Source organism: Amblyomma americanum, chromosome 6 (assembly GCF_052857255.1).
Source record: "Amblyomma americanum isolate KBUSLIRL-KWMA chromosome 6, ASM5285725v1, whole genome shotgun sequence".
NCBI classification, from domain to species: domain Eukaryota; kingdom Metazoa; phylum Arthropoda; class Arachnida; order Ixodida; family Ixodidae; genus Amblyomma; species Amblyomma americanum.
This window is the reverse complement of record NC_135502.1, coordinates 91,921,155-91,948,691: the sequence shown is the minus strand read 5'-3', so window position 1 is coordinate 91,948,691 and position 27,537 is coordinate 91,921,155. Positions and strand designations below refer to the sequence as shown.

The following is a 27,537-nucleotide window of genomic DNA, read 5'->3' as shown; positions in this document are numbered from 1 at the left end:
GCCATCGCATCGTAAAGCCGCGTGTGCGCCCGTGATTGTTTTGCTTGTGCGTGTCTTTTTTGTTCACCGAGGCAAAGCGCTTGCTTTTGATGCTACTTCGAGTATTGTAGGCACAACATGTCCATGCCAAAGACACAGAGCAAGGAGCGAACGTGTTTTGTTCCGATGTGCACGAGTGGCTACCGTTCAAATAAGCAGCGTGTTTCTTTGTTCAGGGCGCCCACCGACACTACGCGATTGACGGAGTGGGAAAGAGAGATAAAAAGAGAAGACAGAAGGTTAACACCTACATCTGTGGTATGTGAGAAACATTTTGAGGAGGATTGAATTGAATGTTCGTTCACGATCAGTGTAAACGGCGTGGTGAGCGAGATCGCTCGAGAAAAGCAGCGTTTGAAGCCCAGTGCAGTGTCAACATTATTTGAACTATATCCCAAGCATCTAGTGCCCAAAACAGCACTCAAGAGGAGGGAAAGGAGCATTTGCATGCAAGATCCGCCTCCAAAAAGACGCAGAGACAAATCCGGGCCGCTGGATGTGATAGACAACAGTGCAATAGGTGAGATTGAAAGTTCCGCCTGTTCTGAGGATGCAACCGCGTGCAGCAAACACAACGAAAGCGTCGACTCAGTGGAAGAGTGGTTTCACCCTCGTAAAGTGTCAGCCAGCCTGCACAGCAACCATCAGCCGAGAGTGGTCACCCATTTAGTGGAATCGCTATCCCTGTAACGTAGATGAAAGTCCCAAATGCGTGTAGTGACAATTTGTCCTATGCACTCTGCTATGCCGAAGCGAATGATTTTGGAAACCTGGTCATTGAAAGAATGGTTACCTTTAGCAAGCCCTTGCCCGATGGGAGGACTGTTTTAGCTACCGTGCACCTGCGAGGAAGGGAGCACTAGAAGCACGTGCTTACAACACGTGGCGGAGCAGAATTACTGGTACAGAAGACTTCTACGATGGCGCTTTGCTGTGGGCGTGGCATAAAGCCAGTATCAGGAAAGTATTCCACGCATAGGAAAATGTTCTTTGCTGCAAGGTGCTTATTAACTGCAGAAACTGAAGGAGATTCCTGTGCCGAATGCAAATATCAGCGAGTGCTTGCTCAAAACCAGATGAAAAAAGAGAAGGGGAGCAGCAATGAAAAAAGATTAATTCCATAACATCTCCCGCAACCTGAGAAGAGCAAAAAAGAAGCTGGCCAGTGTGCAGGCACAAGTGGCTCGAATGAAGGAAGATGACTAACGAAACGTGGATGACTAGCGAAATCTTGGGCGTACTAAAGGAGAAAGAAAAATGGCATGATAAATGGAAACGTGTTAAAACTAATACTTATTTAAAGCAATTTAAACGTTTAAGAAACCTGTCAGTATCTCTAGTTCGAGAAAGGAAACGACAATACTATTCATCTCTTATTCATAACGCTCATGGCAACACAAATAAAATCTGGAATATCGTAACAGGCGCATTGGAGCTCCGTTCAGACGAACGCATGCTGCCTGATTTTAATGATCAAACATCAGATGAGTTTCATGAATATTTTTCAATTTTGGGCCACAACTGGAGGCCTAACTACCACCAGTCACTGAATACATGCAGTCAATGAAATCGGTTGTCAATACTTTTGTTTTTGAGGATATTTCCTTGGACGGAATAATAGCAGTAGTTAAACAGTTAAGAATGTGGGAAGCCTGCTAGATTCCCGCCGTGGCGTCTGCGCTGCATCCCGCGTCGCTCTCTTTCCCTTTATCCCGCCTCGGGCGGCGGAGAGACGGCTGGTGGCTAATCGCTGTCATTCGGCTGCAGCTCCGCCCCCGGCTTCCCAAGGGCCTTTGCCATTGGTGACTTTTGGCGGGAATTCGGGACCCGTTTGGGGTGGTCGCGCGGCGCGCCACCGTCCGAGCGGGGCCCAGAGAGAGAGACCCCTCCGAGACAGCGTAAGGTGCGTACCTTACTATTCGTCCAGGCCGGCCTCTGCCGTTCGGACCAGTTCATACTCGAGCTCACTAGCGTGGGTCCTCGATCCGCCGCGGCTCGAGCCTGTCCAGGGGTCCAACGACCTCTGACAGGCGCACCTTGCGTTGACTGCCCACTCTCTCTCGCAAACGGCCCAACGGCCGACACGAGAGAGATCACAGCACTGCCGCGGGGACAATCTCCTGCAGCGGCGTGCTAGCGGCGCGCATTTCTCTTGTTGCCCCGAGCGCGCACCGGAGCCTTGCTCTGAGCGCGCCCCGGGACGGGGTGACTGTTGAGTGTGTGTATGTACCGCTGGAGGACGGCGTCAATAAACGTCTCCTTTGTGAACTTGGAGGCCTGTTTCTTGCGGCGAGCCGCTCTCCTCTCTGCAGAGGTTGAACGCCGCCGCAGCGGTGCCCCAGGGTGCGTGTGGTGACGGCTGATCGGGGCCCTTGGCTCGCGCCAAGCTCGAACCCGCGGTGGGTAGTGGCCTGTGCCTACTGAGAAACCCACAACTGGCGCCCAACGTGCTAAGTCACTGGCTCTTAGCCTTTGATAGCACATTTGCCGAGCAGGTCGCCTTGACGATCACGCTTGCGCACCATGTCTGCCACACCCATCGGGGCACTCGGCAGCTACGTGTCGGCTCCCTTAGGAGTCGTAGCGTCCTTTGATCCGTTGGCGGCTGTTTCTTCAAATAGCCAAACACCGTTGTTGGCCGCGGCCCCCATTGGGGCATACGGCGGTACAACCCCCAACGTCGATCACGCAGCTCCCATTGGAGCTGTATCGGGAGCACCCTGCGGTGCACCCGTCAATCACATGCCTCCGCTGTGCGTGCTTTGCGCCCCGTGCGAAAGCGGTGTGTGCGACGCTGCCGCAACCGGCCGTCCTGCACAGCAACAGCCGTGCCCCGCGAGCGGTCAATTCTGCTCTGGGAACGGTGAGGCGCTGGCCCGGCTCCCTGTGGAAACCGCGCCGCTCATCGAACTGGGCGCCTTGCCTCCTGCGTTCGTGCAGCCCGCCCAAGCCTCCTCTGAGGCCGGGGCGCAGTCGCTGCTAAGAAGTGCTGCCCAGATGATTCAGTCGCTGTCAGGGGCGGTTGAGACGCTTTTGGCCGCGCCGAAGGTGTCTCACCCCGCGGTCAAGTTGCCCATGCCAACATACCGCGGGTATGATGACCTCCTCAGTGCACGGGATTTTTGAGTCCCTCACCCATTACCAGAGAGCTATGGGTCTCACTGATCAGGTTGTGCTTGCACACATCATCCCCGCATCCCCGCAGCACTGACTGACACAGCAGCTAGGTGGCATCGGCTTTCCGGCCACCGGGCAGCGACTCTCGAGGAGTTCCGTGCAGCATTCTTGCGCGAATTCCTGCCCGCTGACTATGAGCGTAGGATGCGGCGAGAGTTGGAGCTCCGTACGCAGGCTCCGGATGAGTCACTCCTGGAGTACGTACGTGCGATGGAGGACCTTTTCTCAATCGCCGAGCCCAGAGCCTCGAACGAGGAACGTGTGGAAAGGACGATCAGGCAGGCACATCCGACTTTTTCGGCATACCTGCGCGGAGGCCGGTTCCGAGATTTTGAGGAGCTGGCCGCCGAGGCAAAGCGCTTTCAAGGCGACATTCTCGCCGCGCGCGCCTATCGTCCGCCACCGCCGGCAAACGAGGCCCTCGAGCCACGCTGTGCATGGAGAGGGGCCATGCCCCTACCCAACCGGCGACCACCCGCACACGCTGCCTCTGCAGCCGTTAGCGGGCAATACGAAGTATGGGAGTTGAGCGATAGAGCTCTCGATCCCTACTCCTACAGGAGACGGACAGCCTGCGCTGCACCGTTTTCTTGATCGCCTGCCGCGGTGGGTAGTGGCCTGTGCCTACTGAGAAACCCACAAGAACCAGCAAGGTAGCAGGGCTTGATCAAGTTGCGGTAAAGCTGGTTAAGGACAATATAGACATATTAGCAGACCCCCTCCTTCATCTGTTCAATCGCTCCCTTGAATGCGAAATTTATCCTTCTGAACTAAACTTAGCTAAGGTTGTTCCAATTTTTAAAGACGGGGATCGCTCCAATTCATCAGGTTATAGGCCGATATCAATTATTAGTGTTATCAACACAGTTTCTGAAGATTCTCTGCGCGCACATAAATAAATTCTTATCCAAATACAACATCCTGAGCCCCCACCAACACGGTTTCCGACGTCATAAATCTACCTCCACCGCTGTTCTTGCTCTTACACAAATGCTAAATACAGTTCTCCACCAGAATAAGATTGCTGTCATGGTGTATCTCAATATAAAAAAGCCTTTGACACAGTTAACCACCAGGTATTACTGAGAAAGATTAACAACTATGGGTTCAGGGTAAAATCCTTAACTTAATTCAAAGCTACCTCAGCGACCGTCAACAGCATACAGTAATAAGAAAAATTACCTCTACGTCTCAAACTGTTGTAACTGGCGTGCCGCAGGGTTCAGTTCTTGGGCCCGTATTCTTTTCACTTTACATAAATGATTTCCCTGCAACCTTAAAAGTACAGTCAACCGTTATTGTATGCCGACGACACAGCTCTTCTGTTTACTGGAGAGAATTTGCGTGAAATTCAAGATAAACTCTCTGCTGAGTTAGAAAATGTTTTTAGGTGGTTCACGTCTAATCAATGGACCTTAAATCTTAGTAAAACAAAATACACAATTTTTCATTCAAGGAAAAAACAATTGAATATTGAAGTCAATATATCATTACACGGAACAAAACATTAACAAGTCGTCTCCTACAAGTACTTAGGTGTATCTTTTGAATCTGACATGCATTGGAAAATACATATTACACATCTTTGTTCGAAGCTGACATACGGATGTTTTATTTTACTTAGGCTCGTGAATGTTTCCAGTACCCGATCCTACGCATTCTTAACTTTTCCTTTATTCAAAGTCACCTCAGTTACTGCATTGAGTCATGGGGAAACACCTTTACTACTTACCTGGAACCTGTATTCTCTCTACAAAAGTGCGCATTAAGAATTCTCCATGTTCTGCCACTAAATGCACTGTACGAATTCAAAATTGCTAAGATCATTCATAGAATCATAGCAACTATTGATCCACTTCCCATCACTTTGTTCAAAATTCCGTTACTAAACACGAGCTGCCACAAACCAAAGTTTTAATCTACCTCCATGTCAGAACCTGTACGGGAAAAGGCTCTTAGAACTTAGCGGCGCTCTTATTTGGAATATTTTGCGACTAAACATAAAACAAGCCCCTAATTTTACTCCTCGTTTAAAGAGGTTCTTTTTTCAGAAATATTGTGAATAAGTGACTTAATATTCGTTTTTGCATAAACTATGCATGTTATGAGTTATTGTGTTATGGATTGTATTTCTTGTTTCATTTGTTCGCGTGCTTTTTATTTATTTTTATTTATTTTGTATCCTATGTTGATTATGGACCTGTTACTGGCCAGTGGCTATGAGTCCATCAGTGTTTGTATTTCGCAAGATATGCAATAAATAATGAATGAATGAAAAAAATCAATCACCTAAGAGGCACTGGAAGCAAGGATTCGGGCCCTCCCTCAGAAACAGCAACTTGCTGTGAAGAACTGCCTCATTGCTGCTCAACGAAAATCGCTAAACTGTATGCTGCTTTGAAGGAAAAAAAAAAGAACATGGATCAATTCAGCTGCCATGGTGGTCCTGTAATAGACGAGCTGAAGTTATCAGAGCACCTTGATGTGAAATCTAATGGTGAGTTTGGTGTGTCCGGAACGCTACTGAAATATAGCGTGTTACTACATGAAAGCATTAATAAAATTTGTTGATGTCCAGTACGGAAAGCACGTTAAAATCATATTTTCATCAATATATGCTTAATCTGAATTTGCGGCTAGGCAATATTTGTAAATAGTGTAAGGGAAAATAAACGACTGAATATTTTTGTGTTTTTTTCCAATTCAGGTGGCATTGAGGGCTTCGTTGATCTTGGCGACCAATCGTCAAGTAACCGGAAAGGCATTGTGGCTGATCACGGTATGGCTGTTCTCTTCCAGCCATTCACAGGCAACCTGCATTCAATATGCATTCCTTTTGAGCTATAACTTGAAGACTTGCCAACAATATACCCCATATTAATCCTACTTGTCCCAGGAAACCGGACACAGATACTTGGAGTTTTGCCTCCAGAGGGAACGTGAAGGCACCCATTCTGGCCAAGATCATTATAGAAGCCACAATTCTTGCAGAACAACCTGGCTTATTTGTTGACTGTCTAACTTGCGACGGCGCCAGCTCTAACCAGAGCATGTGGCGGCACTTCGGTGTACAAGGTAAGAGTGTCATGTAGATTTGTAGCGGGTTAAAAAAGTAGCCAGGAAAGAATATAGGAAATCGTTACCGCTTTATACAGTGTTAATTATTAGTTTTTAATTGAGCACTTGCTCGATGCTGTACCTTGTATCAAGTATATTGAATTATGTGTGACATTCATCAATGAATCGTCATTCACATAAGGACAGCCGTATAACTTTTAACTAAATTTAATAGTGCAAAAAAATTATCACGGTACGTTTGTTTACAAGATTTATAAGCTGCTTGATATGCCTTTGTTGTTCTGGTTTATCGCGGTTTAACGTCCCAAAGCGACTCAGGCTATGAGGGACGCCGTAGTGAAGGTCTCCGGAAATTTCGTCCGCCTGGGGTTTTTTAACGTGCAGTGGCATCGCACAGTACACGGGCCTCTAGAATTTCACCTCCATCGAAATTCGACCACCGCGGCCGGGATCGAACCCGCGTCTTTGGGGCCAGCAGCCGAGCGCCGTAACCACTCAGCCACCGCGGCGGCTCCCCTTTGTTGTTCTGTATCTGCATTCAAGTGGATGTTGTTTTCTTCTGCAAGTTGTTCCACTGTAGAGTCCCTTAGGTAATTTGTCTATATATGAATTATTACTAAAACTGCTTAATAATAGTTCCTTGTATTTTTGAAGTGATGTTAAAAGCAATTAGTGAAAGGAAACTAATTACCACCCATTTATTTTAGTCTCCAGATGGCCGCATCAGGAACAGCACATGGCACCTTGTGGACCCAAAGAGGCAGATCTTCATTTCGGATTTCACTCGTCTTATTAAGAATGTTAGGAACGTAATTGTTGCAAAGGGCTATTTAACACCACCTGGGCCAGTTCACAGCGGTATAATACAGGCCGCTTGGGATATGGATCGCGGAAACGTAACGCTAAAGGCCATGCCTAGTATTACACGCACATCTCAAGCCTAACTGCTTCGAGACAATGAAAGTTGATATTGCTTTTCAGCTTTTCGGGGACGAAGTTATCAAGGGGCTCTTTGTTGTTGTACTCGCGCTTCCTTCCTGCTGTGGAATTCGGCGAAGTTGGGCATGGAGAGGATTTCCTGAAGACCACCGCGAGGGTGGGTGAGCCCTCTGGGGGAGGCGTGACTGCAGGGCTGCCAGAGGGAACGACGACAATAGCGTCCCCACGTGTTCGAACAGGAATGCCGGAAGCAGCGACGATAGCGTTCAACAGGAATGCCAGCGACGACCATAAGCGTATTCGTTCCGGTCCTCGCCACGACGAAGTGCGGTATCAGTGTGGTCCCCTTCAGTCACGCTGGATTTGAACAATTGCCCGAGCGCCGCACCTGCGACAGAGCCTCCGCGTTCCGGTCACCAGTCAAGCTCTTTCGACGCCTTCGGGGAGACAGCCTGCATTCCTGTGTCATGCAGGTGCCCCCGGACACACGTGCGCGGCCACCTGGAAGCCGCGGGGACGACAACGTGACCGGGTCCTGTTCCCTTTCCCTCGACCGAGCTGCGAAGAAGCATCAGGACCGCCCTGCCGTGGGTGGTACCATCAGTGCCATCGTGTGATTGGACGTCATTCTTCGAACTGTATCCCCTAGCTAGGGATCTGGGGAATACGAAGAGTATTTAAGGAGCTGCTGGTTTAATGCCAGAGGGAGCCCCCTTCTTGAGAGGTATCAGAGACTAGCGACTCCTAAGAATCTCTCTTTACTGAGAAGCACTCTCAGTTGCCCGTGCTTGTACATTATGTAAATAGTCCTTGTATAAAGTTTTCCAAGTTTTCTTCCTCCGATCGTCCTCGTCTCTTCTCCGGCCCAGTCACGCTACCTGAATCCCAACAACTGGATTGCAGCTGTGGGACGTCCACGTGAAGTTACCGGCTCCTACGGACCTCGGCAGCTACGGGACTGACAGGCGTCAGCTATACATTGGCAGGGTGAGTGCCCAATGTTCCGTTCACTTCGCCAGACCGTACTAGCACAGGCAAATGCTAGGTGTGGATTCCTGTTGTCTGGAAAATTGATTTAGGGAAACTGCTTTGTTTCGGTGACTGTTGGCTCCCTACCTAAGTTTGTCTAAACGAGTCCCTCATTTCCTTTACCTTGTCTGCTATATATATATATATATATATATATATATATATATATATATATATATATATATATATATATATATATATATATATATATATATATATATATATATATATATATATAGTTGCGAAAACGTGAGGTACTTGGTTGCTTAAAATAATATACATCGAAGTATACACTTCATTTAAGGAAACAGTTTTGTTTTGCTCGACGTTTCGATCGGGGGACCGGTCTTTTTCGGGAGTGACCATACAGTGCGTCGCCTCTCGGCCTATATTAATTCTCCCCCTATCCGCTATTCCTGTCCCCTCACCTCTTTCATTTCATTTCTCCATTCTGCCTGCTGTCCTTTATTTCCGCTGCCCCAGCTCAGGTGCTTCAGTATCGATGGCAGATGCCGAGGCTAGCAAAAATCTTTTCCTTCCTTTTTACTATTATTTTAACAAAACCACTACCACCACCACCACCACTGTTTTGTCCACTTCAAGCTAGGGCTTTTGTTTTAGTGGGCTTGCTAACGCATGGTGGAACTCACGATGGAGAAGTTAAATGTGCAGGGCCTGCTCGAAATTTGCCAGGAGCTGGAGATTTCGCTACGTTCTGCGAGAAGAAAAAAAATTCTCGAGGTTATGCGGCAGGAGGAGGTGACTACTGAGGAGGTCGACGAGGCTTTGGAAACGATTGTTGGACGCAAGAAAGAAAAGAGCTTCGGTTGGCTCAAGAGAGACAGGAAGTCCGTGAACATGCTCGAAAAATGAACGAGCTCGAAATCGTGTCGAACGGAGGGAATATGGCGCGTCTTAGCCCTGTAGCTTCGGTAGAAGAGCAAGGGAGGCAGAGATTTCAGGATCTCGTCTCACCATACCGCGTGGGAGGCGATATTGCACTCTTTTTGGTAAATTTCGAGCGCGCATGCGGGAAGGTGCACATCGACAAGAGCGCTTGGTCTGAGAAGTTACTTCCTCTCCTTCCGTGCGAGGCGGCCGAAGTGGTGGCTCGCCTCCCACGGGAAGAGTGGGATGACTACGAGAAGGTAAATAGCGCATTGCTTAGAAAGTACCGGCTTTCTGCTGAAGCCTTTAGGGCAGCGATTCGGGCAGGCAAAGAAAGGCGGAGAGTCGCATACTGACTTCGCGTACCGGCTTAAAGTCAACCTAAACGAGTGGCTTAAGACCGCTGAGGTGCACGGAAGTCATGACAAGGTACTGGAGTGCATGCACTAGAGCAGTACTATAGCGCGATTCCAGAAGATCCGAGGATATGGCTGCAAGATAGGCTAACAGATATAGACCTAGACAAAGCAGCACAGCTCGCAGACGAGTATTACGTTCGCCGAAACCTCCAAAGCAAGGCAGGGTACGATAGCAGGTTAAGAAAGGGAGAAACCTATTTAAAGAGAATCCCCGACCGAAGGGTGCCACGAGCTCGCCGAGATCACCAAATAGAGGAAGCGGGATCAAAAGGAGGAGGTACCGAAAACAAGATGGAGTCACCCAAATGAGCCGATTCGCCGAAACAGCAGGTACCTGGAGCTCGCGCGTTTGAAGCGCGAAAGCCCATTGTCTGCTATAATTGCAACAAGGAGGGTCACATCTCAGTGACCTGCAAGCAGCAAAAGATGGCGTTCGCGTGCTTGCGAGAGTCGGAGGAAAACCTTAAATTGCTGGAGCCATACATGCGGGACGTGGTTATAAATGACAAGAAATTCAGGGCACTGCGGGATTCAGCGGCTACCATGGATGTTGCTCACCCGTCCTGTGTTTCCTCCACGGACTACACCGGCGAATGCGCCTAAGCAGGTCGCCGAAGAACAGAGTGCATGCTTGCCTATAGCGAAGGTGACCCTAGAGGGCACTTTTGGCAGGCTAGACAAAGAAGCGGCAGTTAGCGCAAACTTTCCGACACACTTGCCCTACCTGTTTCCGAACAAATCTGAGCAGCTGCTGAAAGAGAAAGGTCTCTCTTTCACCTCGGGCTTGGCTTGCATGGCGCTAACACGTTCTCGAGCGCGAAAGCTCGCAAAGAAACTCGACTGCGCTCCGATAAATGAGCAGGCACCGAACCACTCTCCCGACCAGCCGGGGGATCCTTGCAGAAAAACTGATCCGTCTAAACCGCATGACCATGACCATGAAGGTGTTCCCGAACAAGCGGTAGCTCATGAAATCCAAGGAACTGCCGATTCCATAGAGAATGGGGCAACAGGAACCAACGCGAAGGGTTCGACATTAACACCTGCTTCGACTTGTTGGGAGGAGTTGACTAAGGTTGATAGGAAAGCACTTATTGCAGAGCAGAAAAACAACCCATCGTTAAGAGCTCTAAGCAATAAGGTGAGCGAGGGAGTCGCCAGAAAGAACATCAGCTTTCATGAGAAATCAGGACTTCAGTACCGGAAATACTGCGACTCAAAGGGACGTGCATATGAGCAACTCCTAGTGCCTGAGAAGTGCCGGCGGCAGCTTCTAGAGCTCGCACACGGAAATGCATGGGCGGGCCACCCGGGCATAAAGAAAAGCTAGATTAGCCCTCGAATATTATACTGGCCTCGCTGCTGCAAATATGTGGGACAGCTTGTTAGATCTTGCGACACCTGCCAGCAGGTCGGCAAGTCGACGGATAAATGGAAAGCACCCATGACACTAGTTCCCATAATTACAGAGCCCTTTCGGCATCTTGTAATATATACTGTCGGCCCACTGCCAGCGTCCAACTCTGGCTGTCGCTACATTCTGACCTCACAGTGCGTGGCAACCAAATTTCCCGAGGCCATTCCCTTGAAGGAGCTAAGTTTCGCATGTGTTGTAGACGCCCTTTTGTCAATTTTCTCTCGCGTGGGGTTCCCTGCAGAGATACAAAGCGATAACGGGAGCGTGTTCACAAGATGCTTGACAACAACGTTCTTTGAACAGTGTGGGATTAAAATAATCCGCAGTTCCATTCACCACCCTCAGTCAAATCCAGTCGAGCATATGCACTCAGTGCTAAAGCGGATACTTAGGTCTCTGTGTTTTGAGCATAAGGGAGATTGGGAAGGCTGCATTCCAGCATGTGGGAAGCCTGCTAGATTCCCGCCGTGGCGTCTGCGCGGCATCCCGTGTCGCTCTCTTTCCCTTTCTCCCGCCTCGGGCGGCGGAGAGACGGCTGGTGGCTAATCGCTGTCATTCGGCCGCAGCTCCGCCCCCGGCTTCCCAAGGGCCTTTGCCATTGGTGACTTTTGGCGGGAATTCGGGACCCGTTTGGGGTGGTCGCGCGACCTTCCGAGCGGGGCCCAGAGAGAGGAGACCCCTCCGAGACAGCGTAAGGTGCGTACGTTACTGTTCGTCCGAGCCGGCCTCTGCCGTTCGGACCAGTTCATACTCGAGCTCGCCAGCGTGGGTCCTTGATCCGCCGCGGCTCGAGCCTGTCCAGGGGTCCAACGACCTCTGACAGGCGCACCTTGCGTTGACTGCCCACTCTCTCTCGCAAACGGCCCATCGGCCGACACGAGAGAGATCACAGCACTGCCGCGGGGACAATCTCCTGCAGCGGCGTGCTAGCGGCGCGCATTTCTCTTGTTGCCCCGAGCGCGCACCGGAGCCTTGCTCTGAGCGCGCCCCGGGACGGGGTGACTGTTGAGTGTGTGTATGTACCGCTGGAGGACGGCGTCAATAAACGTCTCCTTCGTGAACTTGGAGGCCTGTTTCTTGCGGCGAGCCGCTCTCCTCTCTTCAGAGGTTGAACGCCGCCGCAGCGGTGCCCCAGGGTGCGTGTGGTGACGGCTGATCGGGGCCCTTGGCTCGCGCGAAGCTCGAACCCGCGGTGGGTAGTGGCCTTTGCCTACTGAGAAACCCACAACTGGCGCCCAACGTGCTAAGTCACTGGCTCTTAGCCTTTGATAGCACATTTGCCGAGCAGGTCGCCTTGACGATCACGCTTGCGCACCCCCATCGGGGCACTCGGCAGCTACGTGTCGGCTCCCTTAGGAGTCGAAGCGTCCTTTGATCCGTTGGCGGCTGTTTCTTCGAATAGCCAGACACCGTGGTTGGCCGCGGCCCCCATTGGGGCATACGGCGCTACAATCCCCAACGTCGATCACGCAGCTCCCATTGGAGCTGTATCGGGAGCACCCTGCGGTGCACCCGTCAATCACATGCCTCCGCTGTGCGTGCTCTGCACCCAGTGCGAAAGCGGTGCGTGCGACGCTGCCGCAACCGGCCGTCCTGCACAGCAGCAGCCGTGCCCCGCGAGCAGTCAATTCTGCTCTGGGAACGGTGAGGCGCTGGCCCGGCTCCCTGTGGAAACCGCGCCGCTCATCGAACTGGGCGCCTTGCCTCCTGCGTTCGTGCAGCCCGCCCAAGCCTCCTCTGAGGCCGGGGCGCAGTCGCTGCTAAAAAGTGCTGCCCAGATGATTCAGTCGCTGTCAGGGGCGGTTGAGACGCTTTTGGCCGCGCCGAAGGTGTCTCACCCCGCGGTCAAGTTGCCCATGCCAACATACCGCGGGTATGATGACCTCCTCAGTGCCCGGGATTTCCTTGAGTCCCTCACCCATTACCAGAGAGCTTTGGGTCTCACTGATCAGGTTGTGCTTGCACACATCATCCCCGCAGCACTGACTGACACCGCAGCTAGGTGGCATCGGCTTTCCGGCCACCGGGCAGCGACTCTCGAGGAGTTCCGTGCAGCATTCTTGCGCTAATTCCTGCCCGCTGACTATGAGCGTAGGATGCGGCGAGAGTTGGAGCTCCGTACACAGGCTCCGGATGAGTCACTGCTGGAGTACGTACGTGCGATGGAGGACCTTTTCTCAATCGCCGAGCCCAGAGCCTCGAACGAGGAACGTGTGGAAAGGACGATCAGGCAGGCACATCCGACTTTTTCGGCATACCTGCGCGGAGGCCGGTTCCGAGATTTTGAGGAGCTGGCCGCCGAGGCAAAGCGCATTCAAGGCGACATTCTCGCCGCGCGCGCCTATCGTCCGCCACCGCCGGCAAGCGAGGCCCTCGAGCCACGCTGTGCATGGAGAGGGGCCATGCCCCTACCCAACCGGCGACCACCCGCACACGCTGCCTCTGCAGCCGTTAGGGCCGTTGTACGATCGTTTTGGAGCGCCTTCCGCCTCGTCCGTTTCGCGAGCGGAGCTGGCGGATCCGCCTCGTTCGGCGAACGGATGGAAAGTTGGTGAACTTCAACTTTCTGGCGGACGAGCGCATCCGGCCGGGGACCGGATTGCAGCTATTGGCTGCTTTTCCCGTGACGTCAGTGACGTCCGAGCCCCTCCTCCCTCCGCCTCGGTTCTGCTCTGCCCCGGCCTGCCGGGGCAAAATGGCCATCCGTCGACTGAACTGGGGAGCGCGGCCTGGGCAGTGGCAGCGGTGGTGGTGGTGGTGGTGGTTGTTGCTATGAAGGGGGGGAGGGGGATCTGGTCCCGACGCATGTCGTTCCTTTGGGCATCACTCTTGGGGAGCGGAGGGGGGGGGGGGGGGGGGGGGGCGCCTATGCATCGGTCCCTCGCGAGCACGCGAGGGAGAGAACGCAGCTTCGCATTTCTTTTCCCAGCGCGAACTTGAAAAAAAGAAAAGGGAAAAAAAAAGGAGAGAAAAAGTAAAGGGAATGTGGAATTCAAAGTGAATACCTTTTCTGTTTTGGGGCGGTCATTTTCGCAAAATACTTAATTTTGTAGGTGTGGCTGAGCAGGTCGGTGCACGCAACTCTGTTGGCGAAATAGTTGGCATTTCGTTTCGTTCTTCGCTGCATAAGAATTGCAATATTTTTTTATTTCAGCATAAAATGAAGTGCCCATAAGGCGATACGCGAGGCTGAAGAGAAAAACTAAAACACTCACGAAATGCGCCTAGCAGCTGCTCGCTTATGGCTAACGGAAAAATGATCTAAAGTTAATCTACCACTGAGATAAACGGCTGGTGTTTTTATTTTAATGCCGATCACAGCGTACGCGTATCCCCAAAACGATGAATGTGCAGAGCCGTCGCTGATATGCAAATGCTCATTCAAGTGCAAGCAGACATTTCGACTACTTTTACTTTTAGTAATTGTTTAGATGTAGTTAAGTAACTTCGGAAATTAAGCCGGGCATCACACGCCGGAACAATAAGCCGATCATTGCCCTTGTCTCACATGCGTCTGCATAACGCAGCTGTTGATGTCAGTCTCCAAAACAATATTTCGCATTCCCGGACTGGACTGGCGCAGGGCTTTACTGGCAAAAAAAGTGTTTCGTTTCTAACGAAGAGGGGTGCATAGACACATTTTTTCTTATATTGGAATATTTGGCTATAACAATCACGCATCTACAGGCTTGCTATTAACGTTTTGGTATCGTCAACTGGCCGATGCGAGCGATGGAAAACTTACAAGACACTGAAGGGATAGACCATCACCTTCAACATTTCCATTAGAGTACCGTGCAAGGTAGTCGGGCGCATACCGATCTGCCCCTTGGGATGCGGGAGCCCGTTTCGGCGCGTGGAGCGATGCTGGCGGTGCGCTCGCGCCGGCTAGGTTGCCACCAGCCGGAGAAGGCTATTGGACAGACGGATATGCCCGGCGCGCCAATCGGCATGCTGGGACCATCCGTCTCGCTCGCAAGCGCCAAAGTGATCGTACAACACCTTTCCGCCTCACGTCCGCCTGGCGGCCGAAAACTGGCGGACCGCTCCCGAAACGGACGAGGCGGAAGGCGCTCCAAAACGATCGTACAACGGCCCTTAGCGGGCAAGTCGCGAGATGAGCGACGGTCTCAGGGAGACGGAGCGCCGGGACGCTACTTGTATTGTAGCGGGCGCAGGGGGTGAAAGCCAGCGTGTGTCGCGGCGAGCCCCGGGGGATTCATATTTGCTGGGCCATGACGGGCTCGTGCTGAAATACATAGCCACCGATGATGAGTCCATTGACCCGTTCAAGGTGGTTATCCCCAAAAGTCTGAGAGGCGCACTGTTGCGATTTTCTCATGACGAACCACTGGCCGGTCACCTGAGTGGCTCCAAAGTTTTTGCAAAACTGAGTCAATCGGTGACGTGGCCCGGCATGAAGCGTGACATTTTCCGCTATTGCCGTTCCTGCCATGTCTGTCAAGCGGTGAAGTCAAGGGGCGGCAAGCCGCCCGGAATGATGAAACCAATTGACAGTGTGCGTCCGTGGCAGATGGCCACCTGCGATCTGATGGGGCCTTTCCCCAGGAGTAAGCAGGGGTTCATTCACCTGATGGTAGTAGCTGACCATTTTTCCAAATGGGTCGAGTTGTACCCGCTTCGGAAAGTGTCAGCACGAGCGGTGCTGGATAAACTCCAGGAAGTGTTCTGTCGGTTCGGCTTTCCGGAAAGACTGATCACGGACAATGCGTCCTATTTCACCGCTCGGGTGTTCGGTAACACGTGCCGTTCCCTCGGAATCGAGCACTACACCACTTCACCCTACCATCCCCAGTCCAACTTGACCGAGCGAATCAACCGAACGCTCAAGCCAATGCTGGCGGCCTTTGCCGAGTGTCAAAAGGACTGGGCAGACCATTTGAGCGAATTTGCGTTCGCCATTCGAACCGCTGAGAATCGCTCAACTGGTTTCTCTCCCGCCTTCCTCAATTTCGGGAGGGAGCTGGCGAATCCGATGTCAAACGTCGTGCAGAGCCAGCTCGGGGATGAGCAGACGCGGGCAGACTGCTCTGCTTATGCGTCGACGCTTCGGGACCGGCTTGGTCGGGCTCTCAATAGAGCAAGGCAGAGTTTGGCGGCAGCCAGAGCCCAACAGAAGGCTCAGTATGACCGCAAGCACCGCAGCCTGACTTTTCAGGCGGGCGATCTTGTCCTGAAGCGTAACCACGTTCTTAGTGATGCGAGCAAGGGGTTCTCAGCCTCGCTCGCTCCTAAGTGGCTTGGTCCGTACCGAGTGGTCAGAGTCTGGTCGCCGCTCGCGTACCTGCTGGAGGATCCCATTACGGGGAAAACCAGCCGTGCCCACATCGCAGACCTGAAGGCCTATGCGTCACGGTCTGACGAGTTTGCGTCGGTACCCATTGGTATCACAAGCAAGCGCAAAGGCACAACTGGTGCTGCGGAACGCACTCGTACCGAGCACCGGTACAATCTGAGGCGACGGTCACCGATGTGATTGATGCCGAATGGCGGACTCTTCCGCAACCGAAGGCACGCAGCCTCAGCTAGCTGGCGAGCTTTCTCGCCGGGCCCTACCCCAGGTGAAGCACGGCGATTTCTTTTTTGTTTTGTTTTCCGCATGCTCAGTTCCAGCCTTGTGCAGTTATTTAGTCGTTTGTTTGTTTTAGTCAGTCTGTAGCATATTTTTGTTTCCAGTTTATTCGTTGTTTCTTCTAACGTTCTGAGATCTGTACATATGTAATATACGTTTGCGTTGGCGTTCAGTTTTTTTAAACCAGACTTGTACATATGTAAAGTTCAGCCTACTCGCGATTGCATTTTTCTTGTAGCGCAGAGATGGCCTTCTTTTGTACAGCGCGCCTTGGTTTTCATTTATGTTCTGACCCCACCGGTGCGGCCTTCCTTGCGAACACGGGACCGGCTGGTTCGCGGAGGGGTCGGCGAAAGTCTCCCCTTCCGGCTGGGGAGTGGTTTGCTCGTTAAGGAGCGAGTGTCTCGCGGAATGGTTTTTGTGTGAAGAGTGCGTCTGAAGAGTGACCTTTGACCCCTGCCACGGCGCCTCGGGACGATTCCGACAAGCGGGTCGTTGTGACTGATGAATGTCCGCTTCTGTGCCGGTGCGTGCCTGGATGATGTGCGTGTTCCCAAGATCAAAGGCAACGCCGAGAGGGGGGCAGGAAGGACAGCACCGAAGGTCGCTGTAGTCTGACGTCGAGCTTGCGGCGCTGTGCCGCCGGCGGGCGGAGGCCAGCCCGGCGTTCGCCGCGCTGTTGGCGCCCGGAGTGCCGGCGCCTAGCGGCGGCCAGGCAAGTGGTCCACCGGGATCGGAAGCTCCAGGCGAGGAGGTGTCGGGCTGCGGGTCCTCTTCGGGATCGTCGAGCGTCGTCGACGTCCTCATGCTCAACTTTGACGACCTTGTAGAGGACATGGGACCGCCGTCGATAAATCGTCTACCAGGACCCTGAAGGCAGCAAAAGCGTGAGTTGGCCGCCGACAGGCCCAATGGGCCGCGCCATCGAACATTATGAGGCTGCAGGCCACCTGTAAGCTGGCCTTGTGTACAGTGTACAGTGTAGTTAGTTTTTTTTTTTTTCTCCTTGGAACGTATGCAAGTGTTGTTTGTTTTCTGTTCTTGTTTGTTTGTCTTTTGAGTGTATGGCTGGAACTGAAGTGTGGTAGTTTTATATGGATTAATTTTTTAATTTTTTCTTTTTTTATTTCGCCGCATGCTTTCGCCGATGGGTAGGAGGGCATTTAAGGAGAGGAGGATGTGGGAAGCCTGCTAGATTCCCGCCGTGGCGTCTGCGCGGCATCCCGCGTCGCTCTCTTTCCCTTTCTCCCGCCTCGGGCGGCGGAGAGACGGCTGGTGGCTAATCGCTGTCATTCGGCCGCAGCTCCGCCCCCGGCTTCCCAAGGGCCTTTGCCATTGGTGACTTTTGGCGGGAATTCGGGACCCGTTTGGGGTGGTCGCGCGACCTTCCGAGCGGGGCCCAGAGAGAGGAGACCCCTCCGAGACAGCGTAAGGTGCGTACGTTACTGTTCGTCCGAGCCGGCCTCTGCCGTTCGGACCAGTTCATACTCGAGCTCGCCAGCGTGGGTCCTTGATCCGCCGCGGCTCGAGCCTGTCCAGGGGTCCAACGACCTCTGACAGGCGCACCTTGCGTTGACTGCCCACTCTCTCTCGCAAACGGCCCATCGGCCGACACGAGAGAGATCACAGCACTGCCGCGGGGACAATCTCCTGCAGCGGCGTGCTAGCGGCGCGCATTTCTCTTGTTGCCCCGAGCGCGCACCGGAGCCTTGCTCTGAGCGCGCCCCGGGACGGGGTGACTGTTGAGTGTGTGTATGTACCGCTGGAGGACGGCGTCAATAAACGTCTCCTTCGTGAACTTGGAGGCCTGTTTCTTGCGGCGAGCCGCTCTCCTCTCTTCAGAGGTTGAACGCCGCCGCAGCGGTGCCCCAGGGTGCGTGTGGTGACGGCTGATCGGGGCCCTTGGCTCGCGCGAAGCTCGAACCCGCGGTGGGTAGTGGCCTGTGCCTACTGAGAAACCCACAAGCAGCACTCTTTGCAATGAGATCCGTCCCCCACGATAGCACAGATTTAGCCCCGCTGAACTAGTCTACGGGCGTGACTTGAGGACCCCATTGCGCATGCTAAGGCAGTCATGGGAGGGTTACGGAGAGGATCCCTGTGTAGTGGAATACGTCCTGAAACTACTGGAAAGCCTTGCGAAAACCAGAGACCTCGTGGAAGCAAATGTCAGAGCAGCGCATTCACTGTCTTAAGTGTACTACGACAAATCGGCACGCAAGCGCACCTTTCAACCTGGTGACCAGGTGATGTTGCTGCGTCCGTCAAAAAGGAACAAGCTTGAGGTGGAATGGGAAGGGCCAGCTAAGGTGGTGTCCAAGCTTTCGGACACCAATTATGAGGTCAAATTTAAGAACAAACAATCGGATAATCCACAGTAATTTGATGAAGCCTTATGTGCAGCGTCAGGCCATGGTTAACATGGCGCTGAACATGCCAGAGGAAGAGATCTCAGACATACTTTATGTCATACATGAGGACGAGCAGGCAACGAATGAGCTGCTAAATTCAATCGACAGAGAGCCACGTTTGTGGGAAAATCAACGAGAAGACATGAAAAATGTCGTCCGCGACTTTGAGGAGGTGTTTTCAAACAAGCCAGGAAAAACAACCCTCGTCCAACACGACATTCAGCTGTCCAGCGGACAGCCAATCAGGAGCAAAACGTACCGTGTCTCTCCAAAACAAAAAGAAATCATTGAGACGGAGGTCCGCCGTATGTGCGAACTTGGCGTCATAGTGCCCTGTGAAATTGACTATACGTCACCAATCATTATTGTAGAGGTTCCAGGCAAGGATCCGAGACCTTGCGTGGACTACCGGAGACTGAATTCAATCACAGTGGACTAGACCTACCCCATTCCGAACATCGAGGAGAGGGTTGAAACAGTCGCTAACTCAGAATATATATCCACACTGGATTTAGTTCGTGGTTACTGGCAGGTGCCACTCACTGAGCGCGCCAGCAGGTACGCAGCATTCGTGTCCCCCGCGGGCACGTTTCGCCCTGTAATGTTGAGCTTTGGCTTGAAAAATTCTCCGTACTGTTCTTCAAAGTTAATGGACCAAGTGCTGCGGGGACTTGCAGATTTCGCTCTCCCCTACCTTGACGACGTGGCCGTTTTCTCACAAAATAGGGAGGAGCACATTGAACACCTGCGTATTGTGTTGAGCCGAATGCTTGAGGCTGGTTTAACGGTAAGGGCGGGAAAATGCCACCTGGGGTGCGCCGAAGTGAACTATCTTGGGCACGTGGTTGGATGAGGCCAACGCAGACCTGCAGAACTTAAACTGCCTGCCGTGGTGGAGTACCGTCGCCCACCCACAAAATCGGAACTCAGGGCTTTTCTTGGCCTAGCAGGCTATTATCAGCATTACGTAAAGGGCTACTCTGATTTAACCAGCCCCCTGACCGACGCGCTGAGAAAAAGTGGGCCTGCCAATCTTTCTTGGGACCAAAAGAAAGAGAAGGCATTTCAGAGTGAAAAAGGCCCTAAGCGAGCGCCCGATACTGGCTGCGCCAGATTTCTCGAAACCCTTTATCATACAATGTGATGCCAGCGACCGCGGGTTAAGCGCTATTCTTTGCCAGGAAAGCGATGGCAGGCACACACGGCCTGTCCTTTACTTGAGCCGCAAGCTCAGCACGCGGAAAGAGGCGTATAGCACGTCTGAAAAAGAATGCGCATGCCTCGTTTGGGCGATAGACAAACTGGCATGCTACGTCTCCGGGTGCCGTTTCACAGTAGAAACGGACCATTGCCCTTTGACGGCTGCACAATATGTCGCCCAAAAATGGTCGTCTACTGAGGTGGAGCCTGGCACTCCAGCACCGCAGCTTCGAGGTTCGCTACAAGAAAGGCAAGTTCCACACAAATTCCGACGAAGTAAGCCGAGCCTTTTAGCTAGTAAAGATTTTACAAAAGGGGATGTCCCCCAAATTTGTAGCTTTGGAGGTTTATTTCATATTCTCTTCCTAATGGAGAGCGCATTTCTCCCACTTTCTTCGCAGTAATGTTGTTCATAATGAAGTAACATACCTAGGAGTACGTTTTCTTATTTCGGCCAAGGATAAGTAAGAGCGAGTGGTGTAACGTACCTTGACTCTAGGTATTGGGGCGGGCAAAATTGAACGCCACGTCGGCCAAATCAAGTCACCTATTCCCGTACCGCGTGCCCTCTAAGCACCAACCTGATTTCATTTAGCGAAATTTTTTTCCTATCAAGTGCGCCTCGAACGGGAGCACACGCCTTGGACAGGTGCCGTGTCAATTCTACTCGTCGGGGGACACGATGTGTTCATTCAGGCAAAACATTTGATCTCTTCAAGTTTTAGTTGAACTTTTTTGCTAAGTGCAGTTTTGGCCCTGAGTTTTGGTCTGGCGGGATGAGGGGGTTCTGAGGGCACGTGCTTTTGTCAGGTGTGGTTTGGCGTCTGTGATGCCTTTAGGCTAGCATTGCACAGAATTTCTCAAAACGGCCATCTGACGAGGGGAAGCGATGCCGAGCTTCGGCACTGAAGGTCATCAGAAGACTCCCAAAGAGCATCTGGTTCCTGGCATGCCCAGTCAGCCGAGCTACGTGCGAGAAGTTCATCTTCCGGGCGCAATATATCTGGCGGCGGGGGTGCTGTTGTGCTCGCGCTTCCTTCCTGCTGTGGAATTCGGCGAAGTTGGGCATGGAGAGGATTTCCTGAAGACCACCGCGAGGGTGGGTGTGCCAGAGGGAACGACGACAATAGCGTCCCCACGTGTTCGAACAGGAATGCCGGAAGCAGCGACGATAGCGTTCAACAGGAATGCCAGCGACGACCATAAGCGTATTCGTTCCGGTCCTCGCCACGACGAAGTGCGGTATCAGTGTGGTCCCCTTCAGTCACGCTGGATTTGAACAATTGCCCGAGCGCCGCACCTGCGACAGAGCCTCCGCGTTCCGGTCACCAGTCAAGCTCTTTCGACGCCTTCGGGGAGACAGCCTGCATTCTTGTGTCATGCAGGTGCCCCCGGACGCACGTGCGCGGCCACCTGGAAGCCGCGGGGACGACAACGTGACCGGGTCCTGTTCCCTTTCCCTCGACCGAGCTGAGAAGAAACATCAGGACCGCCCTGCCGTGGGTGGTACCATGAGTGCCATCGTGTGATTGGACATCAGTCTTCGAACTGTATTCCCCAGCTAGGAATCTGGGGAATACGAAGAGTATTTAAGGAGCTGCTGGTTTGATGCCAGAGGGAGCCCCCTTTTTGAGAGCTATAAGAGACTCCCAACTCCTAAGCTCTCTTTACTGAGAAGCCCTCTCAATTGCTCGTACTTGTACATAATGTAAATAGTCCTTGTATAAAGTTTTCCAAGTTTTCTTCCTCCGATCGTCCTCGTCTCTTCTCCGGCCCAGTCACGCTACCTGAATCCCAACATTGTGCACAGAACTCATATGTCACTTCATTGTATAGAACCGTGCAGCCAACTGAAGGCATTATTCAAGAGTTCAACAAACTCATCCATATTATGACCGCAAGAGTGAACATGATAAAACTGAGGCCTGACAGTCGAAATGCAATGTTCTTGAAGAAATTTTTAGCGTACCTGCTCAGTGGGAGACTCATGCAAAGCCAGCTTGAGGGGGCTTCTTGACTGGAAGTACAGCTGCAGGGCTGAGGGTCCCAATTAAAAGTACTCTAGACCTGTTATCCTACCTGAACTCTGTTGCAGGCTTCAAATACCTTCTAATTGCTCGGTTGAGCCAGGATAAATTAGAAAATCTTTTTGGGATAATCAGTCTGCAGTGGGCAATGACCACCCTACTGTATCGCAGCTTTTAGTAACTGTCAACCTTCAGTCTTTATAACCTTGAAAAGTCACCAAAAGGCGACAATTGCTCTCCTGCAGTAGTTAAATCGCTCCTGACTACTGATGATGTTCCTGAAGTGACAGGCGAGTGCCTTTCGTGCACTTTGGACCGCCTTCTCGACAATGGGAACATTGACGAAGCAGAGGATGTTCTTCAGTCCATTCAGTCTGAAGACGATCATGAGGGATTTTCTCAAAAGAAGAGCAATTCGGTTTTAGTGTAGTATGCTGCGGATTACGTGGCTAGAAAGGCTGTCGCTAAAAATGCATGTACAAGCTGTGCAGCCCAGTTGTGTGCACCGCAAAAAGAAGCAAGGAAAGATGCGAACTCTTGGTTCACAGTTCATTTTGACAACGGCGGGCTTATTTATCCCGCGGATGGCCTTGCAAAGACTAACGGTCATGGAGGATGCATTCACTAGTTTCTTTAGTAAAAACAAGCTACATGAGGAAAGCATGCAGGAGTTTGTGCAGATTCTCCAGTCTGACATTTCCTCCATTGAGGTGTGCCGAGCATGGAAAAAACTTTAGGAGCTGTCCTGAAGTTCTGTATGCTTTTAAGATTTCGATTATTTGTAAAGGGTTTGAACAGAGAGTGCGAAGGACAAAGGCTGCAAGTTGCTGCACTGCCAATAATTTGTCCTTGTTCAAATTGGTGCTAAAGATTTGGATGCAGGTTTTCATATTTGTATTTAGCTTCTTTGTCTTGTGTTGAGATTTAAAAAAACATTCTATGGCTATGAAATAAAATGTTTAATTATTTCGGGCCCCATTTTTCGTTCGTGTCCATGTTATCGTTAAATATGCAAACACAAAGTGGAATGGCCGTGCTGACAACAGCCATCGGTAGGTGTATCGCCTATAGCTGCTTTTTCCAATAAGGGTGGAAGAAGATAAAAATTTGGGTCCTGACGCAGGTACAACGCCGCGTCAGTACCCCGAGTATATAAAGACACCTACAATGCCGCCAGTGACTCAGCGGTGCTGACAGAAACTGTTCATAACGCCTGAGAACATTGTTTGCAACCTGGCACCCGCATCTAACAGCATAAAGCCTGGACTCCATGTACGCGAAAACTCACGCGAACGCGAAGGCGACGGCGGCGGCGACGGCTGGCGTTCGCTCCGTCGCCCACCGGCCAAGCTCCATGCGCGAAACAGACGCGAACGCGAAATGGCGACGACGATCAGTGTTGCTGGCATAATACACCACAACGCTGTTTGCGCCTATAACAAGAGTCACATTATGTGCAAGGTTTAAAATATTGCGCATGAAATTCAAAATAAAATGTGTTTACAGCTTTGTGCATTGAGTGTAGACTGTTTAACTGAACACTCACGTAACTTTTTGGCACTTGGTTGTGGAGTTTGTTTTCGGCTGTTTTCCCCGCGCGCTTTTCCCCGCGCTTTTCCCCGATCGAAATGGAGTGGCAGCAGAAAGTAGCAGCTCTACGTCTGCGCCTAATTTTGAAAAGAAAGAAGGCCCTTACACGCAAGTACTGGGTTCGACCAGTCTGGGAGCGGCGCGCTGAGGAAAGCGAATTCTTTACAGCGGTAAGTTGTTCCTGGCGAAGAAATCAAAGCAGCGCAACTGCATATGGTTCAATGCATTCTTGCAGATGAAGGTGATGCAAGACGGGGACGCATCGCTGTTCCACAAGTTTTACCGCATGTCCCCGGAGACATTTAACCTCCTCCACTCAATGGCTGCAAGTCGTCTAACAAAAGAGTGGCTGTGCAGAGAGCCCATATCGTGTGGCGAGCGCCTCGCCCTGATGCTGCGGTAAGGACGTACTGTTTCTGAAGGGACGCTGTGCGACGAGCGCCTCTGAGCAGGCGACGGTTGTTTGTGGACATTGTACAGGAGATTGCTTGCCTGTAATAATTCACAGAGTAGCACAGCGCGTGCGCGTGTGCGTGCGTTTTGGAACTTGATGGAATTCTTGTTATTGTCTATATTTTCAGGTACCTGTCATCAGGAATGCTGATTAAAGATGCCGCAATGGCGTTCAGGGTGGGGATCGAAACAGCCAGACGGAATGCTGATTAAAGATGCCGCAATGGCGTTCAGGGTGGGGATCGAAACAGCCAGACGGGCAATCCATCTGACATGCACAGTGCTCTGGGAGGTGCTTGCTCCAATTTACATGAAGGTGTGTCAATTAATTTTGCCCTCTAGTACAGTACAGCTACGATATAGGCATTTCAGTTTTCATTAACCACTAGTCCTCCGTATTGCAGGCTCCAACAGAGAACGAGTGGAGGGAAATTGCTGCAGACTTCTGGAGTCTGTGGCAATTTCCGAACTGCCTGGGAGCCGTTGATGGGAAGCACGTTGAAATCAAATGCCCCAAGAATGCTGGAAGCCTTTATTTCAACTACAAGGTATGAAAGCAAAGTATTTGTATGTTGTGATGTAAAAAAGGGAGTAATCCATTTGTTGCACTGCTGTCAAGGCCCAAAGAGCATTGTGGAAAGGGTCACATCTGACTGTGAAACAGTCACACTGAGCTGGTGTTTTGTGTGGCGTGATTGCAAGTGTGTATTCTGAGGAGGCAGTCTTTTTTTTTGCGAAAACTACTGCATTGCAATAATAATTGTAACGCACTGCAAGAAACAAAGTTCATGACACCCCAGCAGTAAACTCAGTACGAGGGGAGGGTCAACTGCTGTGGGTGCAGAGCGATCATCAGGACGTGGTAGAGGGTGGGATGACATGCCATATCACCGCACTTGCTACTGCTCACTCTGGTGACACCTGTGGACCCCAGCCTTCAGTGTTTGTATTCGCACTTATTCGCAGGGTACCCATTCTATTGTTCTGCTGGCCGTGGTGGACAGCAGGTATCATTTTCGGCTGGTGGACGTGGGCGCACCTGGAAGACTCAGTGATGGGGGCATCTTTAAAGATTCCCCCATTGGCCAACGTCTGCATGAGGGCAAGCTCAATCTGCCTCGTGCAGCTCGACTGCCAAAGTCGGAGAAGGTGTGCCCTCATGTTTTCGTTGGCGATGAGGCCTTCCAGTTGCTCCCAGATTTCATGCGGCCACTGCCCGGGAGCCGCACAGACGCCAAAGAGGTGGTGTTCAACTACCGCCTCAGCCGAGCACGGTATGTATCACTCAAGTGAGAACCTAACAGTAAATTTAACTGTGTTTCTAGCCTCACTCAGTCACCAGTTAGCATCATTGACTTGCAGGCATGCGATATTTTATAAGTGCTAAAACCAGCCTATTGAGTCACAAAAAGGGCTTTGCTTGGTGTGAGAAAAGTGAGACGCATATTAGTTTTGCAAGCAAAATTGTGATTGTTTCTTTTACAGAAGATGTGTCGAAAATGCATTCGGCATCATGGTGTCTCGGTGGCGCATCTTCGAGAGAAAGATCAACCTCGAGCCCAAAAATGTGGACAGTGTAGTAAAGGCAACATGTGTGCTCCATAATTTTCTTTGTATGGAGAGCAGTTCCGCTAGCTACTACTGCCCTCCTGGCTACGCTGACTGCACCGACACGTTCGGAAATGTTCACGAGGGCTCCTGGCGGGAGGCTGCGTCTACCTCTGCAATGTTCCAGTTGCGGAGGACGAGGGCACGCAACTGTGCACAGGGTGCCACTGTTGTGCGCAACACATTTTTGGAGTTTTTTAGTACTGAAGGCCAAGTACCCTGGCAGTGGAGCTTGCCTGGTGTCAGCAAGCCGTAAGGCTTGGGCAGTGGCTCAGCCATGTGTGTGTCGAGTGCAGACTACTAATTGTAGTTGCACGTTTCCTTCTCATCCATTCTCTTAGATGACAGTCTATCATCATCTTGCATTAGCTTTATGGTTTTATGAGGGTTTAATGTCCCAAAGCGACTCAGGCTATGAGGGACGCCGTAGTGAAGGCCTCCGGAATAATTTCGACCACCTGGGGTTCTTTCACGTGCACTGACATCACACAGCACACGGGCGCCTTGTGCATTTGCCTCCATTGAAATGCGGCCGCTGCGGTCGGGTTCGAACCCGGATACTCCGGCTTAGTAGATGAGTGCCTTAACCACTAAGCCACTGCGAAGGGTACCATTAATGATTTCATTGTTTGATCTGCCATAATCTGGTATTTTTCTAGAAGGTGGTCTGCTTTTCATTGATAATGAAAAAGTGGTGTGATAGAAAAGGAATACTGATATAAAAAAAAGTCATACGTTGCTTAAACTATGTATCATATTTACATCCCTCAGCCGAGCTATTTAGTCAGCATCATATAATCAATATTCACTCCCTTTATAATTACCGTCTCCTCCACCAGTTTCATTTTGGTAATGCAAAGTATAAAGAATTCTTATTGACACTTTCAGGTGCAATGTTATGCTGCAATATTTTTAAAACGCGTGCCTGAAAAATGGGAAATTGCACACCGCCGAACGCCCCGCCGCGGTGGCTCAGTGGTTAGGGCGCTCGACTACAGATCCGGAGTTCCCGGGTTCGAACCCGACCGCGGCGGCTGCGTTTTTATGGAGGAAAAACGCTAAGGCGCCCGTGTGCTGTGCGATGTCAGTGCACGTTAATGATCCCCAGGTGGTCGAAATTATTCCGGAGCCCTCCACTACGGCACCTCTTCTTCCTTTCTTCTTTCATTCCCTCCTTTATCCCTTCCCTTACGGCGCGGTTCAGGTGTCCAACGATATATGAGACAGATACTGCGCCATTTCCTTTCCCCCAAAAACCAATTATTATTATTACACCGCCGAACAAATTACCTTCTGCAGTCATTAAGCTATACATGCCAGTGTTACTCAATAAGCTCAATGTACCCAGTTCTTTTAATCCTTTAATAACCCGCAAAGTTTTGCGTTAAATATTTCTAGAATGACTTGCGCTTTCGTGCTATAAACATAATAATCTTAGCTTTATGTCTGCCCCGCAGGGGGGCGCCTGCAGCTTGCAGGCGTCGCGACGGTGAGTGGCGACACCGCGGGTTCCCGAGCATCCGCAGGGACATCCCCGCAAGGGGATGATGGTGAACTGTGCATCACCACGGACCCGAGCACCCGCGCCTCGCCGTGCGTGGCATCGCCGTGTCCGGGGAAAAGGGGATCCTGGTGGTTGAGCCGATGCCGAGCGTTTGGACCCTTAAGG

General features: G+C 51.5%; 1 pseudogene; it reads left to right on the top strand.

Annotated features, from left to right (window-relative positions):
- The first annotated feature begins 117 nt into the window (after nt 1–117).
- On the top strand, nt 118–23,144 carry LOC144094830 (uncharacterized; annotated as a pseudogene).
- Nucleotides 23,145–27,537: the final 4,393 nt, after the last annotated feature.